At 47.3% G+C, this 26,703-nt stretch overlaps 1 long non-coding RNA gene across 1 annotated transcript in view; it reads left to right on the top strand.

The window, feature by feature from the left end:
• The first annotated feature begins 589 nt into the window (after nucleotides 1-589).
• Nucleotides 590-26,703, top strand: part of LOC140388141 (uncharacterized) — a 122,873-nt gene continuing 96,759 nt past the window's right edge. Inside the window, exon 1 of the long non-coding RNA XR_011934108.1 lies at nucleotides 590-1,009. This is a non-coding gene — a long non-coding RNA (uncharacterized lncRNA). The remainder of the gene's footprint in view (nucleotides 1,010-26,703) is intronic.

Below are 26,703 nucleotides of genomic sequence, written 5' to 3'. Positions count from 1 at the left end.
GTGCATCTCATCCAGTCAGATGTCCTCATAAACGTCAAACAGTAAGGTGTTTTTCCCCTTCTCTAAGCTGAAAATATATATGTATGGAACAATTATGCAAAGTAAGTTCCACGAAACACATTTTTACACTTAATTTCTTTAAGAAATTTGCATTTCTGTTAGCAGAAATTCTGTCAATTCTTCAACTTTGGTGAAAACTTTGATTTGTTTTAAAGATTGCAGCTATCATAAAAGTGTGGCGTCAACTTCAATTTTCTAAATATTTTCAGTGCTAATATTACTTGAAAGTGATTCCAAAGACTTAAGTTCACAGGCTTGTTTAAAAGTTGCAAAATATGTTAATAACGTGTTCAGAAATCTCACCGTTTTCCTCTGATTACTAAGGCAGAAGGTGCATATAGGTCTGGGTGCTGCAGTATTTACATCGTGATTGCTGCCCTGCATGACAGCTCGATATTTTAAACAGGGCTGCCCGTCCAGACAGTCCTCTCCCAGGAGAAGGACATTTGCCAGATGGGAAATGTAGCTGGAGGCCAAGCGCAGAGTCTCTATCTTCGATAGTTTGCGGTCTGCTGGTTCGGTGGGGATGAGAGTCCTGAGAGCTGTGAACGCCGTGTTTACACTGTGGGTTCTGTCCCGCTCTCTTGCATTTGCTGCTTGCCGTTGTTTGTTCATTCCAGTTGAATGCATCTTCCTCTTCCTTTGCCCATTGCTTTCATTCTGACTACTCTCACTCCCACTCTCAAGTTCCTCGATGTCAGAAGCGACAGGTTTTGCTTGGCAGGGTTGGATATTGGCTGTAGACTTCATTGTGCTCCTACAATGGGAAGAAGCTGGAAGTTCTGTGCCATACGTCAGAAAGTGCTCCCATTTCTCAGGTTCGAAGTTCCCAGTATTTCCAAAATAAAAGCTGACCAACATCAACGCTCACTTTATCCCCTGGCAGTTCAGCTGGCCATTTTCTGAATGATTGCTACAAATAGGCAGAACCATGTGGCTTCTGTATAAGGTAAGAGGGTGGAGCTGTTAATCTTCTGACATGACATGCCTTCAGTTAAAGCTATAGCAATGCTTTAGTTTCATTTCATGTTTACATAAATATTTATTTCACAAATGGGATTATATTGATAAACCATAAGGTGCAAATGCTTAAACTGCAAAGATAGCATTGTTTTTGAAATATTGAGTCTTCTGTTTACTTTCCATTCTTTTGACCTTTTCACTACCATTAACCACTATCATTTGTAACACAGAAACAGAGGAAAATATTGCCTCTGTGCATTGCATGTAGAAAAAGGCTAAGAATTTCTGTTGCCTGGGGCGGTGGGGAGGTTTATACCCAGTGATATCGTGGACGATGTGCTGGGCACGCCACCACCCACATACTCGGACGTCCTCATGCAAGAACTGCGTGCGAATTGCCTGGGAAGTTTAGACTTCTGAAAGGCAATTACCCTGCAATGGGAGTCATCTGATTCTCAGATGCAAATCAGACACTTCCAATGTTTCTGTCTCTCTTAGCAGAGTAGTGTTTCCCTTGATGGAGAATTCTAATTAATTGGATTTGTTCATTGTCACGTGTACCGAGCGACAATGAAAAGTATTGTTCTGTGTACAGTTCAGACAGATCATTCTGTACATGAAAAGAAAATACATAGGTCAAACATGAAATACACAATGTAATTGGGGCAGCACGGTAGCACAGTGGTTAGCACTGTTGCTTCACAGCTTCGGGATCCTAGGTTCGATTCCCACTTGGGTCACTGTCTGTGCCGAGTCTGCACGTTCTCCCCGTGTCTGTGTGGGTTTCCTCCGGGTGCTCCGGTTCCCTCCCACAGTCTAAAGATGTGCAGGTTAGGTGGATTGGCTTTGCTAAATTGCCCTTAGTGTTCAAAAAAGGTGAGGTGGGGTTACAGGGATAGGGTGGAGGCATGGGGTTAGGGTGGAGGTATGGGTGGAGGTAGGGTGCTCTTTCCAAGGGCCGGTGCAGACTCGATGGGCTGAATGGTCTCCTTCAGCACTGTAAATTCTATGATTTTTCTATGAAATACATAGACATAGGCATTGGGTGAAGCATACAGGAGTGTAGTACTACTCAGTAGAGAACATGTGTGATGAGATCAGGGCAGTCCATCAGAGGGTCGTTTAGGAGTCTGGTAACAGTGGTGAAGAAGCTGTTTTTTGACTTTGTTAGTGCGTGTTCTCAGACTTTTGTACCCTCTGCCCGATAGAAGAAGTTGGAAGAGTGAATAAGCTGGGTGGGAGGGGTATTTGATTATGCTGCCCGCTTTCCCAATGCAGCGGGAGATGTAGACAGAGTCAATGGATGGGAGGCGGGTTTGTGTGATGGACTGGGCTGTGTTCTCGACACTCCGTAGTTTCTTGTGGTCTTGGGCCGAGCAGTTGCCATACCAGGCATGGGTGGACCAGGACAGATTTTTGGTGATGTATACACCTAGGAATTTGAAGCTGTCAACCAACTCCATCTCGGCCCCGTTGATGCAGACAGCGATGTGTACAAAACTTCGCTTCCTGAAGTCAATGACCAGTTCTTTAGTTTTGCTGACATTGAGATAGAGATTGTTGTCATTACACCACTCCACTGGGTTCTCTATATAAATGGCAGAAGGTATAGAGGGGACATGAGGGCCTGAATCTGCACCTTAAATTCTTTAAGCTACAGGGCTATGGACCGGGTACAGGAATGTGGGATTAGAAAGGGCACCTGGGTGTCCTTGGGCTAGCATTGACAAGATGGGCTGAATGACCTCCTTCTGTGCTGTAATGTTTCTATGATTCTGTGAAGAAAACAAGGATTAAAGCTATTTCTAACTCCTGGATAGCGATGCTACAAACACCTGACCTGTCCTCAGACTCCCGACTGCCCCTTCACCCGACTACCTTCATGACCCTGACAACTGACCCACTGGACACCTCAACTATCCTTCCGACCACTTGCCGGATCCCCCAACTAGTCTTGACCTCCCCGATGACCTCCAAACTATCCCTCAATCACTGGCTATGCTTCCAATCCTCTGATTAACCCCCACCCCGTGGTTACCCTCCTGATTCCCTGAGAATCCTGTACTCACGACTACCTTCCCAACTACCCTCCTGATACCCCTAACTAACCCCTCACCCCCGATCAGCATCTCACGTCATGATTACCCACCTGACTCCCTGGAATTCCAAACCTCCTGACTACTCCCCCTGCCCCCAACTCCACCCTTGACCTCCCAACTACCCCCACCCCGACTGCTCTGCTGACCCCCGGACTAACCTGCACCTCTTGATTTCCCCATCCCCCACTTCACCTCTCACCTCCTCAACTATACCCCATGCCCTTATTTCCCTGACTATACCCCACCCCCCAGCTATACCTTACTACTCCCACATCCCCTGATTACCCTCGTGATGCCGCAACAATCCTAAGCCCCCGACTACCCTCCCATCCCTCCAACTATGCCCGACTACCCTCCCCCCGATTATCCCACACCGCTCTGACTCTTCCCTAACCTCTCCAATGATTGTCAAATCCTCCCAACTCTTCCTACCATCCCGACCCATCCTACACCCTTAATGATAACCAACCCTCCCCTCCCACCAACCACCCTCACCCCTCACCTACTAGCCTTACACAGTTACCTTCTCCCTGACTTTTTAAAGTGGCTGTGACCACTAAATCTAGCTGCTTTAGGGTCACTAGTGCCATAAAAATGGGATATGGATTTTCTTTGCTCAACGTTGCTCCCCTGCACTAGGAGGCCTCAAGAACCTGGTTCTCTGCACATTTCTCACCAGGCTTAGTCAGAGGCTTGGGCATGAGTTGTGGGGTGAGTGGGATAAGTTAAGTAAAAAGCAGAACAGTGGCAATCTGACTGTGATTACCACCCCCCTGAAGTTCTGGCTTTTGAAAAGAGGAATTATTCCACCCTATGTCATGCCGATTATTGAAATCAAAATTGTGCACCATAATACCATGGAATCAGGTCATGTAAAGAAAGGGTAAGCCGACTGTATCCTTAAAGGAGATGTCTCTATCATTAAAACAATGTCACGGGATGAATGAAATAGAAATTACTGAATCAAATAAATCCAGGCCAAAACTTCAAGGTGTTGTTAATGTGGTGTTGAAGCTTCTTATGAGGGTTGTCATATGACTTTTAAGCTAACCTTTAAGATAGGTGGAAAACCATTGAATTATGTCTCTACAGCAAAGATATTTCACTTTGGCCTGTGCAGTATCTGTGCCCTTTATCAACATCAATCTATCAAATGTCCAGTTCCCTGCATATTCTTTAGGTAGAATGATGAGAACTCATGGTTCAAATTTCTTTATATTATTCCAAATTAGAAGAAAATGCACCATAAAGGGCTTGTGACAAGGAGCAGGCAACTGAAAATTTATTGGCTCCCACCTTCTGGCACAAGGGTCGCCATTTGTAATCTGCCCATGCCTGTTCCTGTTGAGGCAGGTAGCAAGCAAAATGCACACTGCCTCCTTATTACCGGGATTTCTGAGTGTAGTCCAACACAATCCGCAGTGTAACAAGATGGGAGGAGATGCATCATGTTTCTAGGGGAGGGCTCAGAGAGCTTAATGGACACCATCTGAAAGACGAGGGAATGGGTGGCTGGGAAGGTCAATGCAAACCGAACACTTTGGAGGCATTGCGTATTTGGATTTTGTTTTTGAGCTCAATGCATGGGGTCTGGTGCTGAGGATCTGGCAGCAGTTTAACAACCCTGGTCTGATCAAGCACAATGAATGTATCTTCACATGACATCTCACACCCAGCATACTTCTAACCTCTTTGGTAGCTCAGTGCCCTGCACTCTTATCCCAGCGACATTCCTAGCACTCAGGACTCACACCCAACATTTAGATACTCCACCTCACCTATATACACCTTCCAATGAAATTGGCCTCATTGGAAGGCGTATATCGCTCCGTGTTATTTACCGATAGCTCTGTAACTTTCTCTCTCCGAGTGTTGATCTAATTCTCTTCTGAATACTAACATTGAATTTGCTTGTACCGTCCTGTCAGGGAGTACATTTCAGATCACGACAACCCAATGTGTAAAAGGAAATGTCTCCACATGTCATATGTAGTTCTTTTGCCAATCACCTTAAATCCGTGCCTTCAGGTTAAAGGTACTTTGACCACTGCAAACAATTTCTCCTATTTAACTCTATCAAGACAATTTATGATTTCTGAACAACTCCATTAAATTTCTTCTCTGCTGTAATGAGAATGAACAGCTTCTCCAGTCTTTCCAATAATTGAAACACCTCATCCTGGATGATCGGCCTCTTAAAGTGCCCCTCTCCACAGCAAGGTTGCTAATGAGGAAACACTAGAAATACAATGAATACACAACACAAAACACAACAAAACGTACAACCGTAACATTCAATTAGCAACAACGATTAATATGTCAGACACTTCAGAAGACGTTGTCCTCATTGGAATTTTCAGCGGACCTCAATTGTCTGCCTTTTAGTGTTAGCTGAAACCTCCATTGTTTTTGGCTGGGTTTGGACATCATCCCTGGACACCTTAACCAGAGTCAACATAGTGTTCCGAGGTTGACTCGCTGTCCGGTTGTCAACTGAGGTGCTGCTTTCTACAATTAGTTCAATTAGTGTCAGTTTCTCGGGAGGTCTCGGTCATCTCTTGGCACAGCTTGGCTGGAACTCTCTTTCAGTTCTGTCTCCGACAGAGTGGTTCTTGCCGCCAAAAGTTGATCCGCATGTCTCCTCCAAATATCGTCACAGGTTTGTAAAGTGTAGGAAACCAGTTCCGTCTGTGCTAAAATGGTGGCAGTAATCCACTTTTCACTTGTGGCATCGTTCCTTGCTAGAAATTCTAGACCCTGGCGGAAGCAGGATGTTCCGCTTTGCTCTCCCGCCATATAACTTGATCCTGTTCCTTTTATGTTGTTTTGCGTGGTTTTAGCAAATCAAATGTGTCTAGTTTATCTCAACCCATTAGCAACGCCAGTGAAACATGGATTGTTAAGTGTGCAGTATTCCTGCACATGGGCACGAATTGACTCAAGATTTAGACAATAAACCTTGGGCGTGATTCTCCGACTCCACACTGGGTCGGAGAATCGTCGGAGGCTGGCGTGAATCCCGCCCCTGCCGTGTTCCGAATTCTCCGCCATCAGAGATTCGGCGGCGGCGGGAATCGCGCAGCGCCGGTCGGCGGGAATCGCGCTGGTTGGCGGGCCTACACCCGGCGATTCTCCGGCCCGCAATGGGCCGAAGTCCCGCCGCTGTCAACCCTCTCCAGCCGGCGTGGATTAAACCATCTTGTGAACGGCGGGACAAGGTGGCGTGGGCGGGCACCAGGGTCCTGGGGGGGGGGCGCGGGGCGATCTGGCCCCGGGGAGTGCCCCCACGATGGCCTGACCCGCAATCGGGGCCCACCGATTCGCAGACTGGCCTGTGCCGTGATGGCACTCTTTTTCTTCCGCCTTCGCCATGGTTTTCACTATGGCGGAGGCGGAAGAGACCCCCTCCCCTGCGCATGCGCGGGGATGACGTCAGCAGCCGCTGATGCTCCCGCGCATGCGTCGCCCGGCGAAGTCCTTTCGGCGCCGGCTGGCGTGGCGCCAAAGGCCTTTCCCGCCAGCCGGCGGAGCAGAAACCACTCCGGCGGGGGCCTAGCCCCTCAAGGTGAGGGCTTGGCCCCTAAAGGTGCGGAGACTTCCGCACCTTTGGGGAGGCCCGCGCCGGAGTGATCCGCGCCATTTTTGGCGCCAGGTAGCGGACATCGCGCCAGTTTGCGGAGAATCCCGCCCCTTGTTCTCTAATTGTTTTTATTCATTCATGGGACTTGGCTTTGCAGGCTGAGCCAGGATTTATTACCCATCCGTAGTTGCCCTTGAGGGGGCAGTTAAGAGTCAACCACGTTGCTGTGGATCTGGAGTCACAGACCAGGTCAGGATGTCAGATTTCCTTCCCGAAAGGAATTTAGTGAAGCAGGTGGGTTTTTACAACAATTGGTTTCACAGTCATCATTAGATTCCAGATTTTTATTGAATTCAAATTTCACCATCTGCAGTGGTGGTATTTGAATCTGGGTCCCCAGAGCATTACTCTTGATCTCTTACTTACTAGTCCAGTGACAATACCACTATGCCACCACCTCCCCTCGTCTTCAACGATTGTTTCATCGGCTGTACAAAATGTCTTGCCAGCCCATTTGTGACAGGGTGATAAGGAGCAGATCAGGTGTGTGGAATTCCATTCTCCTTCAAGTAGTATAAGGGCTGGTTTAGCTCAGTGGGCTAGACAGCTTGTTTGTAATGCAGAACAAGGCCAGCAGCGTGGGTTCAATTCCCGTACCAACTTACCCGAACAGGCGCCATAATGTGGCGACTCAAAGCTTTTCACAGTAACTTCATACTTGTGACAATAAAAGATTATTATTATTTGATCTCCTGCGAAATTAACTGCTCACGAGTTATTCAGAGTAACCAAATCTGCTGAAGATTTTACACAATCTCGCAATTGTTTTCTCCGCTGACATTGTCTTCATGATGGAAACTTCAGGCTCTTTTCAGTGAGCTTTGACCCTTCAAACAGTCCGGCATAATCAAATATGGCTTTAACTCAGGATTTGCTGCTGAGGTCTTTATGCGATGCACCATGTCCATGACCTCTGGCAGTACTGGATCATTTCTGGTATTTCTTAACTTGTCCAGCGGTTACAGGAATGTTACCTACTTGCTCGAAGTAGAAAATGTTTCCACATGATCTTGCTTATCAATGAGCTATTTGGTGAGGGTAGTTGGGAAAGTCCATCTGCATTCCCATGAAGGCTTGACAGATGATACTTGATTGTGTATGTGTGCTGACAAGAGCAATGCCCATTTCTGCATCCTGCTCGCTGCCATTGATGAATCTCGGTATGAGGTCCAAGAAATGTTGTTAGTGGACAATGGTCCATTAATAAAGTCAATTTCCTTGCATTGAGGAATTGCTAGAACCATTTTATGCCAAAAATTATTCCTAGGTCTTCTTTCTCTATCTGCTCGTAATTGCTTTCGGCCTTATTCAAGGTCCTGGATACGAAGGCTATTGGCTTTTTTCAGCTTGGGCATTATGTGGGAAACCGCTGCCCCAACCCATAAGGTGATGTGTCACATGTCAGTTTCAGGGAAAAATTTGGATCAAAATGTGTCAGGACGTCTGACTTGAGTAGTGCCTCTTTGGCTTGCACAAATTAAACATAGAAACATCAAAAATAGAAGCAGGCGGAGGCCATTCAGGGCAGCACGGTAGCACAGTGGTTAGCACAGTTGCTTCACAGCTCCAGGGTTCAAGGTTTGATTCCGGCTTGGGCCACAGTCTGTGCGGAGTCTGCATGTTTTTCCCGTGTCTGCGTAGGTTTCCTCCGGGTGCTCCGGTTTCCTCCCACAGCCCAAAGATGTGCAGGTTAGGTGGATTGGCCTTGCTAAATTGCCCTTAGGTTAGGTGGGGTTACTGGTTTACGGGGATAGGGTGGAGGTGTGGGCTTAAGTGGGATGCTCTTTCCAAGAGCCGGTGCAGACTCGATGGGCCGAATGACCCCCTTCTGCACTGTAAATTCTAGGATTCTATGATTATATGAGTTGGCCTTTCGAGCCTGCTCTGCCATTCATTATGATCATGGCTGATCATCAAGTTCAGGAACCTGACCCCACCTTCCCCCATATCCCTTGATCCCTTTAGTCCCGAGAGCTATATCTAATTCCTTCTTGAAATTACGCAAGGTTTGGCCTCAGCTATTTTCTTTGGTAGCAAATTCCAAAGATTCATCACTCTCTGGGTGAAGAAATTTCTCCTCACCTCAGTCCTAAAAGGTTTGCCCCTTATCCCTAAATTATGACCCCTAGTCCTGGACTCCCCCACCATTAGAAACATTCTTTCTGAATCCACACTGTCTAATCCTGTTAGAATTTTGTAAATTTCTATGAGATCCCTTCTCACTCTTCTAAACTCCAATGAATATAATTCTAACCGATTTAGACTCTCTTCATATGATAGTTCCACCATCCCAGGAGTCAGCCTGGTAAACCTCCTCTGCTCTCCCTCCGTAGCAAGAACATCCTTCCTGAGATAAGGAAACCAAAGCTGCCCACAATATTCCAGGTGTGTCTTCACCAATGCCCTATACAAATGCAATAAAACATCCCTATTCCTATACTTAAATCCTCTCGCTATGAAGGCCAACTTACCATTTGCCTTCTTTACTGCCTGCTGTTCCTGCGTGCTTACTTTCAGTGACTGATGCACGAGGATACCAAAGTCTCGCAAAGTATCCACCTCTTTCAATTTACACCCATTCAAATAATAATCTGCCTTCCTATTTTTGCTACTAAAGCAACTAACCTCACATTCATCCACATTATACTGCATCAGCCATGCATGTGCCCACTCACTCAGCCTGTCCAAATCCTGCTGAAGCATTTCTGCATCCTCCTCACAGCTCACCCTCTCGCCCAACATTGAATCATCTGGAAACAATGGCCAGGGCCCACCGATCCGTGGGCGGGCCTGTGCCATGGGGGCACTCTTTCCCTCCGCACCCGGCTGCTGTTAACCTCCGCCATGGCCGGTGCAGAGAAGAACCCCCCCTGCGCATGCGCTGACTCGCGCCGGCCGGCAGAGGCCCTTCAGCGCCGGTTGGCGAGGCGCCAAACACTCCGGCGCTGGCCTAGCCCCTGAAGGTGTGGAGGATTCCGCACCTTTGTGGCGGCCCGATGCCGGAGTGGTTTACGCCACTCTTCAGTGCCGGAGTGGCCCACCCCGCCGATTCGCGGAGACTCCCGCCCAATGCATTTAATTCCCTTGTCTAAACCATTAATATATAATGTGAACAGTTGGGGTGCTAGCACAGATCCCTGTGGTACCCCCTAGTCACTGTCTGCCAATCAGAAAGAGACCCATTTATTCCAACCTTTTGCTTTCTGTCTGCTAATCAGCTTTTTATTCATCTGAAGACAACTGCCTGTAATCCCATGCGCTTTAACTTTACACATTAATCTGCTTGTCGAAGGCCTTCTGAAAGTCTGAATAAACCACATCTACCAGTTCTCCTGGTCAACTCTACCAGTTACATCTTCAAAGAATTCTAGTCGATTTTTCAAGCATGATTTTCCTTTCATAAATCCATAGGTCATAGATGGATTCCTTTCATAAATCTATCTATGACCTAGCCAGTTTGTATCCACCTTGCCAGCTCACCCCTGATACCATGTGACTTCACCTTTTGTACTAGTCTACCATGAGGGACCTTGTCAAAGGCCTTACTGAAGACCATATAGACAACATCCACAGCCCTACCTGCATCAATCATCTTAGTGACCTCCTCGAAAAGCTCTATCAAGTTAGTGAGACACGACCTCCCCTTCACAAAACCATGCTGCCTCTCACTAATACGTCCATTTGCTTCTAAATGGGAGTAGATCCTGTCTCGAAGAATTCTCTCCAGTAATTTCCCTACCACTGAAGTAAGGCTCACCGGCCTGTAGTTCCCTGGATTATCCTTCCTACCCCTCTTAAACAGAGGAACAACATTGGCTATTCTCCAGTCCTCCGGGACATCCGCTGAAGACAGTGAGGATCCAAAGATTTCTGTCAAGGCCTCAGCAATTTCCTCTCCAGCCTCCTTCAGTATTCTGGGGTAGATCCCATCAGGCCCTGGGGACTTATCTACCTTAATATTTTTTAAGACACCCAACACCTCGTCTTTTTGGATCTCAATGTGACCCAGGCTATCTACACACCCTTCTCCAGACTCAACATCTACCAATTTCATTTCTTTGGTGAATACTGATGCAAAGTATTCATTCAGTACCACACCCATTTCCTCTGGCTCCACACATAGATTCCCTTGCCTATCCTTCAGTGGGCCAACCCTTTCCCTGGCTACCCTCTTGCTTTTTATGTACGTGTAAAAAGCCTTGGGATTTTCCTTAACCCTATTTGCCAATGACTTTTCGTGTCCCCTTCTAGCCCTCCTGACTCCTTGCTTAAGTTCCTTCCTAATTTCCTTATATTCCATGCAGGCTTCGTCTGTTCCCAGCCTTTTAGCCGTGACAAATGCCTCCTTTTCCTTTTTGACGAGGCCGACAATATCTCTCGTTATCCAAGGTTCCCAAAAATTGCCGTATTTATCCTTCTTCCTCACAGGAACATGCCGGTCCTGAATTCCTTTCAACTGACACTTGAAAGCCTCCCACATGTCAGATGTTGATTTGCCCTCAAACATCCGCCCCCAATCTATGTTCTTCAGTTCCCGCCTAATATTGTTATAATTAGCCTTCCCCCAATTTAGCACATTCATCCTAGGACCACTCCTAGCCTTGTCCACCAGTACTTTAAAACTTACTGAATTGTGGTCACTGTTACCGAAATGCTCCCCTACTGAAACATCTACCACCTGGCCGGGCTCATTCCCCAATACCAGGTCCAGTACCGCCCCTTCCCTAGTTGGACTGTCTACATATTATTTTAAGAAGCCCTCCTGAATGCTCCTTACAAACTCCGCCCCGTCTAAGCCCCTGGCACTAAGTGAGTCCCAGTCAATATTGGGGAAGTTGAAGTCTCCCATCACCACAACCCTGTTGTTTTTACTCTTTTCCAAAATCTGTCTACCTATCTGCTCCTCTACCTCCCGCTGGCTGTTGGGAGGCCTGTAGTAAACCCCCAACATTGTGACTGCACCCTTCTTATTCCTGATCTCTACCCATATAGCCTCACTGCCCTCTGAGGTGTCCTCCCGCAGTACAGCTGTGATATTCTCCCGAACCAGTAACGCAACTCCGCCTCCCCCTTTACATCCCCCTCTATCCCGCCTGAAACATCTAAATCCTGGAACATTTAGCTGCCAATCCTGCCCTTCCCTCAACCAGGTCTCTGTAATGGCAACAACATCATTGTTCCAAGTACTAATCCAAGCTCTAAGTTCATCTGCCTTACCCGTAATACTTCTTGCATTAAAACATATGCACTTCAGGCCACCAGACCCGCTGTGTTCAGCAACTTCTCCCTGTCTGGTCTGCCTCAGAGCCCCACTGTCCCTATTCCCTAGTTCTCCCTCAATGCTCTCACCTTATGACCTACTGCTCCCGTGCCCACCCCCCTGCCATACTAGTTTAAACCCTCCCGTGTGACACTAGCAAACCTCGCGGCCAGGATATTTATGCCTCTCCAGTTTAGATGCACCCCGTCCTTCTTCTATAGGTCACACCTGCCCCGGAAGAGCTCCCAGTGGTCCAGATAACGGAAACCCTCCCTCCTACACCAGCTGTTTAGCCACGTGTTTAGCTGCTCTATCTTCCTATTTCTAGCCTCACTGGCACGTTGCACAGGGACTAATCCCGAGATTACAACCCTCGAGGTCCTGTCTTTTAAATTTGTGCCTAGCTCCCTGAACTCCTGCTGCAGGACCTCATGCCCCTTCCTGCCTATGTCGTTAGTATCAATATGTACAACGACCTCTGCCTGTTTGCCCTCCCCTTCAGGATGCCGTCTACCCGTTCGGCGACATCTTGGACCCTGGCAGCAGGGAGGCAACATACCATCCTCGAGTCTCTTTCACGTCCACAGAAGCGCCTATCTGTGCCCCTGACTATAGAGTCCCCTATTACTATTGCTCTTCTGCGCTTTGACCCTCCCTTCTGAACATCAGAGCCAGCCGTGGTGCCACTGCTCTGGCTGCTGCTGTTTTCCCCTGATAGGCTATCCCCCCCGACAGTATCCAAAGGGGTATACCTGTTCGAGAGGGGGACAACCACAGGGGATTCCTGCACTGACTGCCTGCCCTTTCTGGTGGTCACCTATTTCTCTGCCTGCACCTTGGGTGTGACCACATTTATATAACTGCGATCTATGACGCTTTCCGCCAGCTGCATGCTCCTAAGTGCATCCAATTGCTGCTCCAACCGAACCATGCAGTCTGTGAGGAGCTCCAGTTGGGTGCACTTTCTGCAGATGAAGCCATCCAGGGCGCTGGAAGCCTCCCGGACCTGCCACATCTCACAGTCAAAGCACTGCACCCCTCTAACTGACATTGCGTCAATTAATTAAAATTAAAAGTTAAAAAAAAAAACATTTTTATGTATTTTTAAAATGTTTTCAAAGTTACTGTTAACTATCTGTTTCCTAGCACTAGATTTCTAATATAAATGCGAAAGCTAAATATCGTACTCTCCGATCTCTGGCTTAGATACCCCTCTAAATTATAATTAAGTAATTATGTTCAATTAGTTACCAATGCTTAATTTTTTTAATTTAGTGTAGATTCCCAACCAGCCACTCAGGTCACAGCTTTTCTGTGATGTCACTTCAGTTTCCCCCCGACACACACAATTTGAAAAAGGTATAAAAGTAAAAATGAGTAAAAATCACTTATTTACCTTCTTATCTTCTGAGTGTCTTAGATGTTCTCAGGTTTTCTCCCTGACAGAGACTGCTCCTCCTCCTCCGAACGGCTCCCGAAACTAGGCCGCGATCTTTTAAAATCTCCGCTCTGACTCGCAGCTCCTGCGCTTTTTAAATCTCCCGCGCTGTTTTCAATGTCCCTGCTCACTCACCTCTCGCGCTGTTTTCAATTTCCCGGCTCACTCAGCTCCCGCGCTGTTTGCACTGTCCCGGCTCACTCACCTCCTGCGCTGTTTTCACTGTCCCGGCTCACTCACCTCCCGCGCTGTTTTCATTGTCCCGGCTCACTCACCTCCCGCGTTGTTTTCACTGTCCCGGCTCACTCACCTCCCGCGCTGTTTTCACTGTCCCGGATCACTCACCTCTCGCGTTGTTTTCACTGTCCCGGCTCACTCACCTCCCGCGCTGTTTTCACTGTCCCCGCTCACTCACCTCTCGCGCTGTTTTCACTGTCCCGGCTCACTCACCTCCCGCGCTGTTTTCAATGTCCCGGCTCACTCAGCTCCCGCGATGTTTTCACTGTCCAGGCTCACTCACCTCTCGCGCTGTTTTCACTGTCCCGACTCACTCACCTCCCGCGCTGTTTTCACTGTCCCAGCTCACTCACCTCTCGCGCTGTTTTCACTGTCCCGGCTCACTCACCTCCTGCACTGTTTTCAATGTCCTGGCTCACTTACCTCTTGCGCTGTTTTCACTGTCCTGGCTCACTCAGCTCCCGCGCTGTTTTCACTGTCCCGGCTCACTCAGCACTCGCACTGTTTTCACTGTCCCGGCTCACTCACCTCTCGCGTTGTTTTCACTGTGGAGCAGCCAGGTCTCTGGTTGGTGTGGTGCAGGCAAATCTTTTTAGTCGGAAATGGGGCAATCTGTGCCCCCTCCATAAAATTCACCCCATGGTCTAAAAATGTTCAGAGTGACTTGGAGATGCTTGCACAAGGAACATGGATATTTTTGCAGCAGCCATTGTTGTAGAAAATAGGAAGGCATAAAGGTTGGGGAATCCAGAACACCATGGCACAGTATCAGGACAAGGGATCAATCATTTAGGATGGAGATGAGGAAAAATGTCGTTGAAATTGTCTCCACCAGGGGGTTGCGGATGATCATCATTGACTTTATTTCAGGCTGACTGAGATGGATAAATGTTTGGTCTTTCAGGGAAAAGCGGGATGTGGGAAGCAAGGCAGAAAATGCATTTGAGAGAGAAGCTCAGCCATGATTGAACTGAATGTCAGAGCAGGCACAGGGAGCTGTATTGTCAGTACCTGCTTCTGTTTCTTAAAATTAGAGCTGGACCTTTCAAGGCAACTTAGGAAACATACCTACCTGTAAAAGGTAGTAGTAGCCGGAAATCTCTTCCACCAACATAGTTCAATTGTTAATTTTAAATATGAAGTTGGAAGACTTTTGTTAACAAAAGCTATCAAGGGAAAGGGGGTGAAGGTGGTTATATGGAGTTAGGTGATAGATGGGCCATGATCTTGTCACATGGTGAAGCAGACTCAAAGGGGCTAAATGGCCTTTTCCTGCTCCTATGTTCGTTCATTCAACTTGTGATGAATGTGTCAGTGTTAGCTTTTCTGCTGGAGCTGTCTCTGCTCTGCCCTGGTGTTCTTCTTTGCAAATAATTATTCGGTTCCTTTTGAAGGATGTTAAGATTCATTGCTCCCGTTTTAGTAACACAAATATGAATTTTAGTCAATGACATTTCAAAATTGAACTCAAAACTCCTGCTGGACTGAGTCCGCAGACGCCACACTGAGTTCCCAACGGGTGAGACCACACATGTCCCACGCCGTAGGGAACTTGTCTGGTTGTGGACGGAGCATCGCGGGGCAGGCCTCGGCCAACGTACAGAGGCTGGGGATACGGTCCGAAAGCGGTGCCACCCCCGATTTCGGCATCTTCGGGGATTCTGCGATTTCGCCGTTGGGGATCGGAGAATCCATCCCCCTGAATCCTAATTATTCCATAAATAAGCAGAACGTCTTCAGTTGTTTATCAAATAAATCTGCCATCCTCAATAACAATTATTTAAAAAAGCTATTCCAAAACATTAATAATGAGCTGATTACGGATATAAGATTAAAGATTCTAACCCTTCCAGCACTGATTGCACAAGTGTATATGAACATGAAAATAGGCTACTATTCAGTCACCAGTGTGTTTTACACAAGACGTTGTGGATTCTGTGGTGACTTGACAGATGTGACAACCATCCAGTGACCCTCCTCATGGTCTGGTAATGTGATGGCGAATTTCAGCAACTCCCCAACTGAAATTAACAAATGCAACAAAAATCACTGGCCAAACCTGGGGCCTTTTCTGGGTGGTATAGTTTTGTCTAATTCTGCACATCCCCATTGCATCGTCACTATTTTATCTCAAGTTGGAATGAGAATTTCTCCAAAGGGAACCCATGGGATGACTCCTTCCATTTTCTAACTTGAACTCTCTTCAAAGTTTGACATGCAAAGTTTTTTTAAATGCAAAGTCAATCCAACAAAATTTTAAATAAAGCACAGAATGTTTGGACTTTTAAGGAAAGGTTGGAGAACACTGCCTACATGCTTATGAGTGAGTAGTGCAGGTGTATTTATTAATTATACTTGCCTATAGTTGGCTTGCTTGCTTCCAATATGCCATGTTTAGCCCAGGTTAAAAATATCTGCCAACATTTATCGTGGATATAGGGTTACTTCAGCGGTAGACATTGTGAAGTGAAAGCATTGCCAAGGTTTCCAATGCAAGTCACAAAGCTTATGTGAAGTCCAGGGCAAATGTTTTATCTTGGGATCTGGTGAGTGGACAAATTTTAATCCTCAAGAATTTAAATTATAATCACGCCCACATATCAAAATATATTCTGCCTTGCAAATATTCACAAAACTAATTACAATGGGCAAGAATCCCTCTTGGTGTATGCATGCAAATTCTATTTGCAACAGTAATTACAAGCATCGCAATCAAACTTGAGTTTCCCTGTCCAAATAGTGGCATCATTGGAGAAAGGAGAAATGTTGATTGAAAACAGAATGGGAAGCATTAAACAGGCTTTTCGACATCTGATTTCCCCAGATCTTTCTGCACTTTGTTGAAATACCAATGAAACTCTGTAGCAGAGCTCTGTGGCCACCTGCTTGGTGAAATACAGACACCCAAGCACACTGTTCCTGGTTTAGGCGAAGGTAGCCAAAGTGTTCCCGGAAGCCCTGAGGTGAATTATGGACTCCTGCTGAGAGTCCTTCTCCTCCACCTCCTCCTCTCCTTCCCTCTGTGTGTAGCATGTCTTCTTTGTTGCCTCTGCACTGCTCATACCGCATCCCAAGCGGTGTGCGACGAGGAACTCCATGAGAGGGTGCTCAGATTTCTTGAGGTTACAAACAATGCCTTCTCCAAGTGTACTATACCTCTCTGCAGACTTTACCAACAGTTACCAACTCCTCCAAACACACACCTAAAACAAGGCTGGGTTGAGAATAATCAGCAACAAATCTGCAAGTGTTGATGATCGCCTTAAATAGTGCTGGCAGGGAGCAGTCCTTTGTGCTGTATATATATATATTTGGACGCTGTGCATGTTTAAAGAGGCTGTTACTTAAAGCAACAAGGTTGAAATTCTGGCATCAAATAAAGGTACAATCTACCGACTCGTCATATTTCGGTGCACGCATGTAACTTCTACCCTAATGTTCTCACTGAAAAGACATTTGATGTGACCATGTGGAAGTGGATCTGCAAGGATGCTGTTTTATTACTGAGCAGGCTCCCATCAGTGCTCAAAAATCCAATTTTGTGGCCTTTGTGTGTAAATGAATGAGTGTGGTAAATAAGGTTGGTGAACTGGAGGCACAAATTGCCAAATGGGCAGCATGGTAGCACAGTGAACAAAGAACAAAGAAAGGTACAGTACAGGAACAGGCCCTTCGGCCCTCCAAGCATGTGCCAACCATGCTGCCCGTCTAATCTAAAATCTTCTACACTTCCAGGGTCCATATCGCTCTATTCCCATCCTATTCATGTATTTGTCAAGATGCCCCTTAAACGTCACTATCGTCCCTGCTTCCACCACCTCCTCCGGCAGCGAGTTCCAGACACCCACTACCCTTTGTGTAAAAAGCTTGCCTCGTACATCTCGTCTAAACCTTGCCCCTTGCACCTTAAACCTATGCCCCCTAGTAATTGGCCCCTCTAACCTGGGAAAAGCCTCTGACTATCCACTCTGTCTATGCCCCTCATAATTTTGTAGACCCCTATCAGGTCGCCCCTCAACCTCTGTCGTTCCAGTGATAACAAACCAAGTTTATTCAACCTCTCCTCATAGCTAATGCACTTCATACCAGGCAACATTCTGGTAATCTCTTCTGCACCCTCTCTAAAGCCTCCACATCGTTCTGGTAGTGTGGCGACCAGAATTGAACACTATACTCCAAGTGTGGCCTAACTAAGGTTCTATACAGCTGCAACATGATTTGCCAATTTTTATACTCAATGCCCCGGTCAATGAAGGCAAGCATGCCGTATGCCTTCTTGACTATCTTCTCCACCTGTGTTGCCCCTTTCAGTGACCTGTGGATCTGTACATCTAGATCTCTCTGACTGTCAATACTCTTGAGGGTTCGACCATTCACTATATATTCTCCTCGTGTCTGCGTGGGTTTCCTTTGGGTGCTCCGGTTTCCTCCCACGGTCCAAAGATGTGCAGATTAGGTAGATTAGACATGATAAATTGCCCTTAGTGTTCAAAAAAGGTTAGGTGGGGTTACTGGATTACGGGGATAGGGTGGAGGTGTGGGCTTAAGTAGGGTTCTCTTTCCAAGGGCCGGTGCAGACTCGATGGGCTGAATAGCCTCCTTCTGCACTGTAAATTCCATGATTCAATGAGTCCATGAAATTGGATTGTGTGGTAATAACAGAAACCTAACTGGAACAAAGGTAGCCTAGTCTTTGGAGAAGTATTTCCTTCACAGAACTCTTCTTGTGAATTTTGCTTCCATATCAAGGTACAAAAAAGGTTAGTGATTGGGGGCTCTATACAACAGAACCAATGTTAGTACATGACATATGGAGGTACGGAAGTGATTTGTGTCTTCCTTTATTTTGTTACTCTTCTTCTGTTTTCTTTTTCCATTTCAATGAGCAGAGTTGTTATTTTTTCTTTCAACTCTGATTTCAAGTTGAGAAATTTCTTGTGGCCGTCAATCAAGCAGCAGGGGCGAAATTCTCCGGAAACGGCGCGATGTCCGCCGACTGGCGCCCAAAACGGCACCAATCAGACGGGCATCGTGCCGCCCAAAAGGTGCGGAATGCTCCGCATCTTTGGGGGCCGAGCCCCAACATTGAGGGGCTAGGCCGACGCTGGAGGAATTTCCGCCCCGCCAGCTGGCGGAAACCGCCTTTGTTGCCCCGCCAGCTGGCGCGGAAATGACATGTCGGGGCGGTGCATGTGCGGGAGCATCAGCGGCCGCTGAAAGTTTCCCGCGCATGCGCAGTGGAGGGAGTCTCTTCCTCCTCTGCCATGGTGGAGACCGTGGCGGAGGCGGAAGGGAAAGAGTGCCCCCACGGCACAGGCCCGCCCGCGGATCAGTGGGCCCCGATCGCGGGCCAGGCCACCATGGGGGCACCCCCCGGGGTCAGATCGCCCCGCGCCCCCCCCAGGAACCCGGAGCCCGCCCACGCCGCCTTGTCCTGCCGTTCAAAAGGTGGTTTAATCCACGCCGGCGGGACAGGCAATTTATCGGCGGGACTTCGGCCCATCCGGGCCGGAGAATCCAGCGGGGTGGGCCCGCCAACCGCCGCCGCCTGATTCCCGCCCCCGCCGAATATCCGGTACCGGAGACTTCAGCAACCGGCTGGGGCGGGATTCACGGCAGCCCCCGGCGATTCTCAAACCCGGCGGGGGGTCGGAGAATGATGCCCCAGATCTTTTTGTGGTTAACCTTTGCCTGAATTAGTTCGACTCTCAGAGCCATCTCTTCTGTTTAGCTCCCTCTTCACTCCAGTTACATGGACAGGTAGCCATCATTCACTTCTGAATCTATGCTAAGAGCAGACAGCTAGAATTCATTTCAGCCAGTGCCCTGACAATATTTTGAAATCTTGCCCTTTGTTTGTCTGACTCTTGCCAGGTTTCTGAAATGCAGCAAACACTTTCATTTCCATTTCTCTTCCATTGTCCCAAAAGGAATGGATGAATGGAAAGAGATTTAGAGGTTCAAGTTCAATGTGAGATGTTCAGCCAATGTTAAATAACCTTGGAAGGCTAGGCAGGGTCATACACTTCATTATGAGATGGAAGTGCACTGCTTGGGAAATAATACTTTGGTTGATTGTATACTTCTGTCTTGCCAAGAACAGTCCAAACATTGCAGAGAAAAGAAAATGGAGCAAAGAACTGCTCTAAACCATTCTATCCTTTTCTGAACATTGTGAAAATACCACACTGCAACCCTGATGATAAATTATATTTAACATTAATTAATTTGGGTTATTAATCATGGAATTATGGGTGTGTCAAGTGGCTGCAGAAATAGGCACAATGATTTCAGAAGTAGGGCCAAGATTTGAAGCTTTGGTTACATTATTTAAGTCTGTTTGTTTGACAAATGTCCTCTGAGTAACCTCAATAGTTTATAAGTAGTTTCAGTTACTCGTTTTTGTCTACTAGAGTAAAAGCCTTAAAGGCACGGGTCAAGTCAACATTTTAACATTGGAAACATCCTTCAGAGCCAACGCCCGAATGGAGCCCAACCCTTTTGCATTGTGTGTTTGAGGCTCTGATTGAGGATTAAGGTCAAGCAGAAAGAGAGAACAGGCATGTTGCTCGGTGATTATTTGAATTTGTGGATAGTTTGCAAGTGTTATCACCCCAGCAATTTTAGTTGAACCCCAATTTCTTCCAGCTAAACTTTGGAAAGACTGAAATCATCATTTACCCTCAACATTCGTGGCAGGGTGGCACAGTGGTTAGCATTGCTGCCTCACAGCACCAGCGACCCATTTTCAATTCTCAACGTTGCGTGACTATGTGAAGTTTGCACATTCTCCTCATGTCGGCATGGGTTTCCTTTGGGTGCTCTGGTTTCCTCCCACAGTCCAAAGATGCGCAAGTTACGTGGATTGGCCATTCTAAATTGCCCTTGGTGTCCAAATGTTAGGGGGAGTCATGGGGTTAAATGGACAGGGCATAGGAGTGGGCCAAATTAGGGGGTTCTTTCAGATGGTCACTGTAGACATAATGGGCTGAATGGCCTCCTTCTGCAGTGTAATGATTCTATGATTTATTCCATACTCTTCCGCACCCACAAACTGAATCAGGCTTTTTGCCACTTTGGCATCCTATTCTTTCCTCCAAACTTCTACTAGTCATCCAACCACAAATTCTGTTTTTTGTTCGTTCATGGGATCTAGGCGCCACTGGCTAGCCCAGCATTTATTACCCATCCCTAATTGTCCATGAGAAGGTGGTGGTAAGCTGCCTTCATGAACCGCTGCAGTCTATGTGGTGCAGGAACACCCACAGTGCTGTTAGGAAGGGAGTTCCAAGATATGGATCCAGCTGCAATGAAAGAATGGCAACAGGATGCTGTGTGAATTGGAGGGGAACTTACAGATGGATATGTCCCCAGGTACCTGCTGCCACTGTTCTTCTAGGTGGTAGAGGTCATGGGTTTGGAAGGTGCTGCCAAAGGAACATTGCAACTTTGCCTGCCTTTTTAATCACTTCTAGGCGTGATGCTGCTTGCCAGATTCTCCCAGCCAGTTGGCACCCAATGAGCCTTTGCTATTGCAAATTAAAATACCATTGGGGTCAGGCTTTGGAATTTCATTGAGGCTGTCACTGCCTCGGGGCGAGGACCTCACATGTTACCCAAAACATGCCTTTTGAAATGGTGTGTGCACAGTATGAATCTGATGCATGTCACGCTGCCTACATTTCAATCCTGGATGTGCTGCAACCACAAAGGTTACCATTCGCTGATTGTACAGTTGGTTTGTGACAATGATAAGCGTGTCAGGCTGGCAAATGGCTGCTTTTCTGACAGCAGTTATGCTGCTTTCATTCTGTTGCAGGCTACAGTTCCTCAATCTTTCAGCCACTACATAAAACAAGTTGTGGCTCCTAGACGACAATGGCTTTATACCTGTCTCACTGCATAACACAACCATCGTATTCGTACAACGGCAGCCATGTCGCCATGAGAGCATCATAGTCCAAACCAGTGGGACATTGAAGCGAAAGTTCCTACTGCCTCAGGAAGATCCCTTCAATCCTCGATAGACGGCCCATACTGATTCTTGGTACTGTGCTGTAACCCCCACAATCTGGTGGAAGCAGTACAATCATTTTGAGAAAGATCAACAAGGTCATCAATGGAGCCATTGACATTTCCCCAGAACAGAGCTTTGATAATTCAAATAATCTACTGGGACGAAGACTGTTGTAAAGGCCCTGAGAAGCTCTTTAAGGACTGGTGTCTGCAGACATCATGGCCACAGTCTCAGCCTACATTGACAACAAGCTAAGATTTCATGGCCTCAGTCTCAGCTTCCAATGCAGCATTCAGATGTTGTGTGGTTCCTGCTTGTGCTACAATGGAAGCTGAGACATCAGTCATCAGGGATTTTATCATGGTGGGGTCCACCATCTACACAAGAGAAAAGATGGGCTCCAAGTTCTGCACAAAGCCCTGGGTCAAATTGGAACTGGACTCCTCCACGCACCTTGGTAGCAAGACAAGCATTTTGGCAGGCCTGTTGATGCACCAAGCATTTCTGCGTGCATGTTATCAGTCTTTTCTGCATGCCACTCCCAGGGTCACCAGGGTCCTCAGCCATGGAACTGCTGCGGGAGCTCACACTCCAGAGACCTGGCACCTGTAGTGTCCTTTTTCCTTGCCCTGGCTATAGGCCACACGTGTCCAGTGTTTCACCTGTTACAAATTCCACCTCTTACACTCGAGGATTAACAATATCTGAGCTGGTGGCTGCAAGTGTCAGATAGAGTGGTTTGTTTCTTCAATCATCAATCTCCAGTTTCTCTTAGCCTTCCTGATTCCAGGTGGCAGTTCCTAAGTATCTGAAAGGAGAAAGGTGCAAGGTTTTTGTAAGGGATGTGGACAGAATAATAATAATAATCTTTATTGTCACCAGTAGGCTTACATTAACACTGAAATGAAGTTACAGTGAAAAGCCCCTAGTCGCCACATTCCGGCGCCTGTTTGGGCACACAGAGGGAGAATTCAGAATGTCCAATTCACCTAACAGCACGTCTTTCGGGACTTGTGGGAGGAAACCGGGGCACCCGGATGAAACCCACGCAGACAGAGGGAGAACGTGCAGACTCCGCACAGACAGTGTCCCAAGCCGGGAATCAGATCTGGCCCATGGAGCTGTGAAGCAACAGTGCTACCCACTGTGCTATGAGGTGCATGCTTCCACCATAAGTCTGAAGAGATTGTGAGTTAAGGGGTGATGGGAAGTAGGTTGTGAGTAGTTGGATTAAGTAGGCACAGACCATTCTCTATGGTAGAGACCATTTTCTATGATCTCAGTCCATCATTGGCCATGGTCTCAGTCATAGTCACCACCATTCCCTTTATGGGGTTTTGGACATGCCTGCCCCCACCGAGGTGCTGCTGCCTGCAGTTGCGCTTTTGCTCTGGAAGAGAGGGAATTATGTTAGCCAGTCTGGTGTTTGGAAGATGCGGCTCTGGGGGCGAGATTCTCCGACCCCCTGCCGGGTCGGAGAATCGCTGGGGGCTGGCGTGAATCCCGTCCCCGCCGGTTGCCGAATTCTCCAGAGATTCGGCGGGGGCGGGAATCGCGCCGCGCCGGTTGGCGGGCCCCCCCCGCGCGATTCTCCGGCCCGAATGGACCGAAGTCCCGCTGTTAGAATGCCTGTCCCGCTGGCGTGGATTAAACCACCTCTCTTACCGGCGGGACAAGGTGGCGCGAGCGGGCTCCGGGATCCTGGGGGGGCCGCGGGGCGATCTGGCCCCGGGGGGGTGCTCCCACGGTGGCCTGGCCCGCGATCGGGGCCCACCGATCCGCGGGCGGGCCTGTGCCGTGGGGGCACTCTTTTCCTTCCGCCTTCGCAACGGTCTCCACCATGGCAGAGGCGGAAGAGACTCCCTCCACAGCGCATGCGCGGGGTGCCGTGAGCGACCGCTAATGCTCCCGCGCATGCGCCGCCCGGCAACGTCATTTCCGTGCCAGCTGGCGGGGCACCAAAGGCCTTTTCCGCCAGCTGGCGGGGCGGAAATCAGTCCGGCGTGGGCCTAGCTCCTCAAGGTTAGGGCTCGGCCCCCCCAAGATGCGGAGGATTCCGCACCTTTGGGGCGGCGCAATGCCGGACTGATTTGTGCCGTTTTTGGCGCCGGTCGGCGGACATCGCGCCGATACCGGAGAATTTCATGTTTGATTTGCTGGCAGTGTGTGCAGTCTGGAACATACAGCAATGTTAAGTACACGAGGGAGAGGTGAGGCAATGATATGAATTAATTTTGATGGAGAATATTAGTCGGTGAGTGAAGTGTATCAATTAAGCAGTGTCTAAGGATAGTGGTTCATTTGTAAGAATACATTTGAAGATGAATTCCCTAACCTTGACAACGCATGTGAGATCATTAAACATCTTGTGACACTGCACCCAGATCGTCAGGGCAACACTTTTCACATGACCGCCATGATATCTGATCCCATTCCCTTCTCGACACTCGGCTGTGGTCTATTCCAGAAAGCCAGTTGGGCAAAGGATAGAACTGGAGCCAATCTTTCGAGATTTTTTTTTTAAAAAGGTTACACATTACAAACATTCACCCATCCTATCAACAACAGTCTGTTCATGTGGGATTCAGGTGCATCAGCAGTTAAAGGCCGACCATGTGCGTGCAATTAAACACAATTAATATACAACCAATACGTTCTCCTCCCATCCACCAGGATCTCGAGCACTAAATCAGAAAATCTGGGAGCTCACTCTCTGAAATTTTGCATCAAATTCACTCATCCTGTCGGTCAGTCACCCTTCAACATTGACTTCCAATACCTGCTTTAGCCTGAATACACTTTCCCTTTCAGCAGTTCAGGCTGACTTTAAGTAGTGCAGGCTACTTTAAAGTGGTGCTGGCCTCGCATAAACCAAAGCTTCCTGCTGAGGCATGTAGCCACTCAGCAGCACATTTAGCACAGGGCAACACACCTGAATCATTTACGTTAACAAAGAGCACCAAGTTTACATGTTGCCTGTAGCATTTTAAACAGGTTAGGGTTCATTGCACCATAAGACCATAAGACATAGGAGCGGAAGTAAGGCCATTCGGCCCATCGAGTCCACTCCGCCATTCAATCATGGCTGATTTCAACTCCATTTACCCGCTCTCTCTCCATAGCCCTTAATTCCTCGAGAAATCAAGAATTTATCAACTTCTGTCTTAAAGACACTCAACGTCCCGGCCTCCACCGCCCTCTGTGGCAATGAATTCCACAGACCCACCACTCTCTGGCTGAAGAAATTTCTCCTCATCTCTGTTCTAAAGTGACTCCCTTTTATTCTAAGGCTGTGCCCCCGGGTCCTAGTCTCCCCTGCTAATGGAAACAACTTCCCTACATCCACCCTATCTAAGCCATTCATTATCTTGTAAGTTTCTATTAGATCTCCCCTCAACCTCCTAAACTCCAATTAATATAATCCCAGGATCCTCAGACGTTCATCGTATGTTAGGCCTATCATTCCTGGGATCATCCGTGTGAATCTCCGCTGGACCCGCTCCAGTGCCAGTATGTCCTTCCTGAGGTGTGGGGCCCAAAATTGCTCACAGTATTCTAAATGGGGCCTAACAAATGCTTTATAAAGCTTCAGAAGTACATCCCTGCTTTTATATTCCAAGCCTCTTGAGATGAATGACATCACCATCCCTTTACCCGTTTTTCAGGGCAGTCAATTTTCAATCTCCTTCTATTTATATTTCATATTTTATCCCTATAACTTCACACTGGCTGAAATAGAAAGAATGGAAGAGAATGCTTAAATAGTATATTTTATGTGGCTGTCTCAGGGGCAGGGATTTTCAGTGTATTCTTTTATATTAGTGGTGTGAAGCCAGGAGTGGATGTTTGATCTTTCTTTCACTGGCCGCACTTGTGAAGTTAAATGACCCATCCTTCATTGTTTGAATTGCAGTCATGGAGTAGAAATCCATTGTGGGCGGTAGCATAAAATGAGTAGATCGAATTAGCTGTCTTTTATAAGACCCCGACAGAAAACCAGTTCCAGTGACTTCAACAGAACTGAATACCAAGTAGGGCGTATAACAGGCATCAGGTGAATATCACCAATTTAGGAATATCACCAATTTGCCAAGATGAAGTTCTACCCGGTTAAAACAAAAGGCCTGAATGAAGTTGGACTCTTTTTCCTGTAGCAATCAAAATTGCAATTTGGCCACTGGCAGGAACAGCATCACCAGGTAAAATAAACAGGTGTCCAGCGCAGCAAAGTTGCTGACCTCCTTTTGAGTGCTGCTTCCCCGTTCAAATATACAATTGCCTTAAGTTATCGGAGTCATGGCTTCCCAATCTCCCCTTCAGGAATGGCAGTATCCTGCTCTGGTACCTCTGCCTTTCAGACAGCACAGTCCCCAGATAACGGAAAATCATTTAATTTCACTTCAAGCACAGAGAAAGGCTTCTCTGATTACCTCCTGGTGCCTGCAATTATATTTAAGTACTGTACTGTGGGCAGTCCATTCGCATAATAACCCTTTGTTATCTGTGAGAATGAATGCTGGCTTCCCACAAAAACCTTGTAGCTTTCCAGAAAATCTATGTATCCAATAGGAAATCGCGGCTGGCAAACTAAAAGTCAGTCTGAGCACCTCACGTATTTTTAACGTTGTGGCACGTTACATTGGCAATTGTGTCACTGCTGTTTTAATGTTCATCACATAGGATGGTTGCTCCGACCCACTGAGAGAACATTCTTTTCTCACACCACAAGGTGGCAGTAAAGACAGGCACTTCGAAAGTGCAATGACTGATTTATTCCCATGGGTTGTCAAGCAGGAAATCATGAGTTTTCTCAAAGAATAAAATGATTTTCACAGAATATTTTCCCTCTCAGCATTAAAAGCACATATGCTTCACAAAGATGATCCTGATTATTATCTTCCTTCCTGGATCAATGATTCCAAACATTCAAACCAATTCTGTTTAAGAAAGTGACAAATAGGGAGAATGGATATAAAGCAATTCATGTTG

Source organism: Scyliorhinus torazame, chromosome 2, assembly GCF_047496885.1.
Source record: "Scyliorhinus torazame isolate Kashiwa2021f chromosome 2, sScyTor2.1, whole genome shotgun sequence".
In the NCBI taxonomy this organism is placed as follows: domain Eukaryota; kingdom Metazoa; phylum Chordata; class Chondrichthyes; order Carcharhiniformes; family Scyliorhinidae; genus Scyliorhinus; species Scyliorhinus torazame.
Note: the sequence above shows the minus strand (reverse complement) of the source record. Positions and strands in the feature narration are given on the sequence as shown.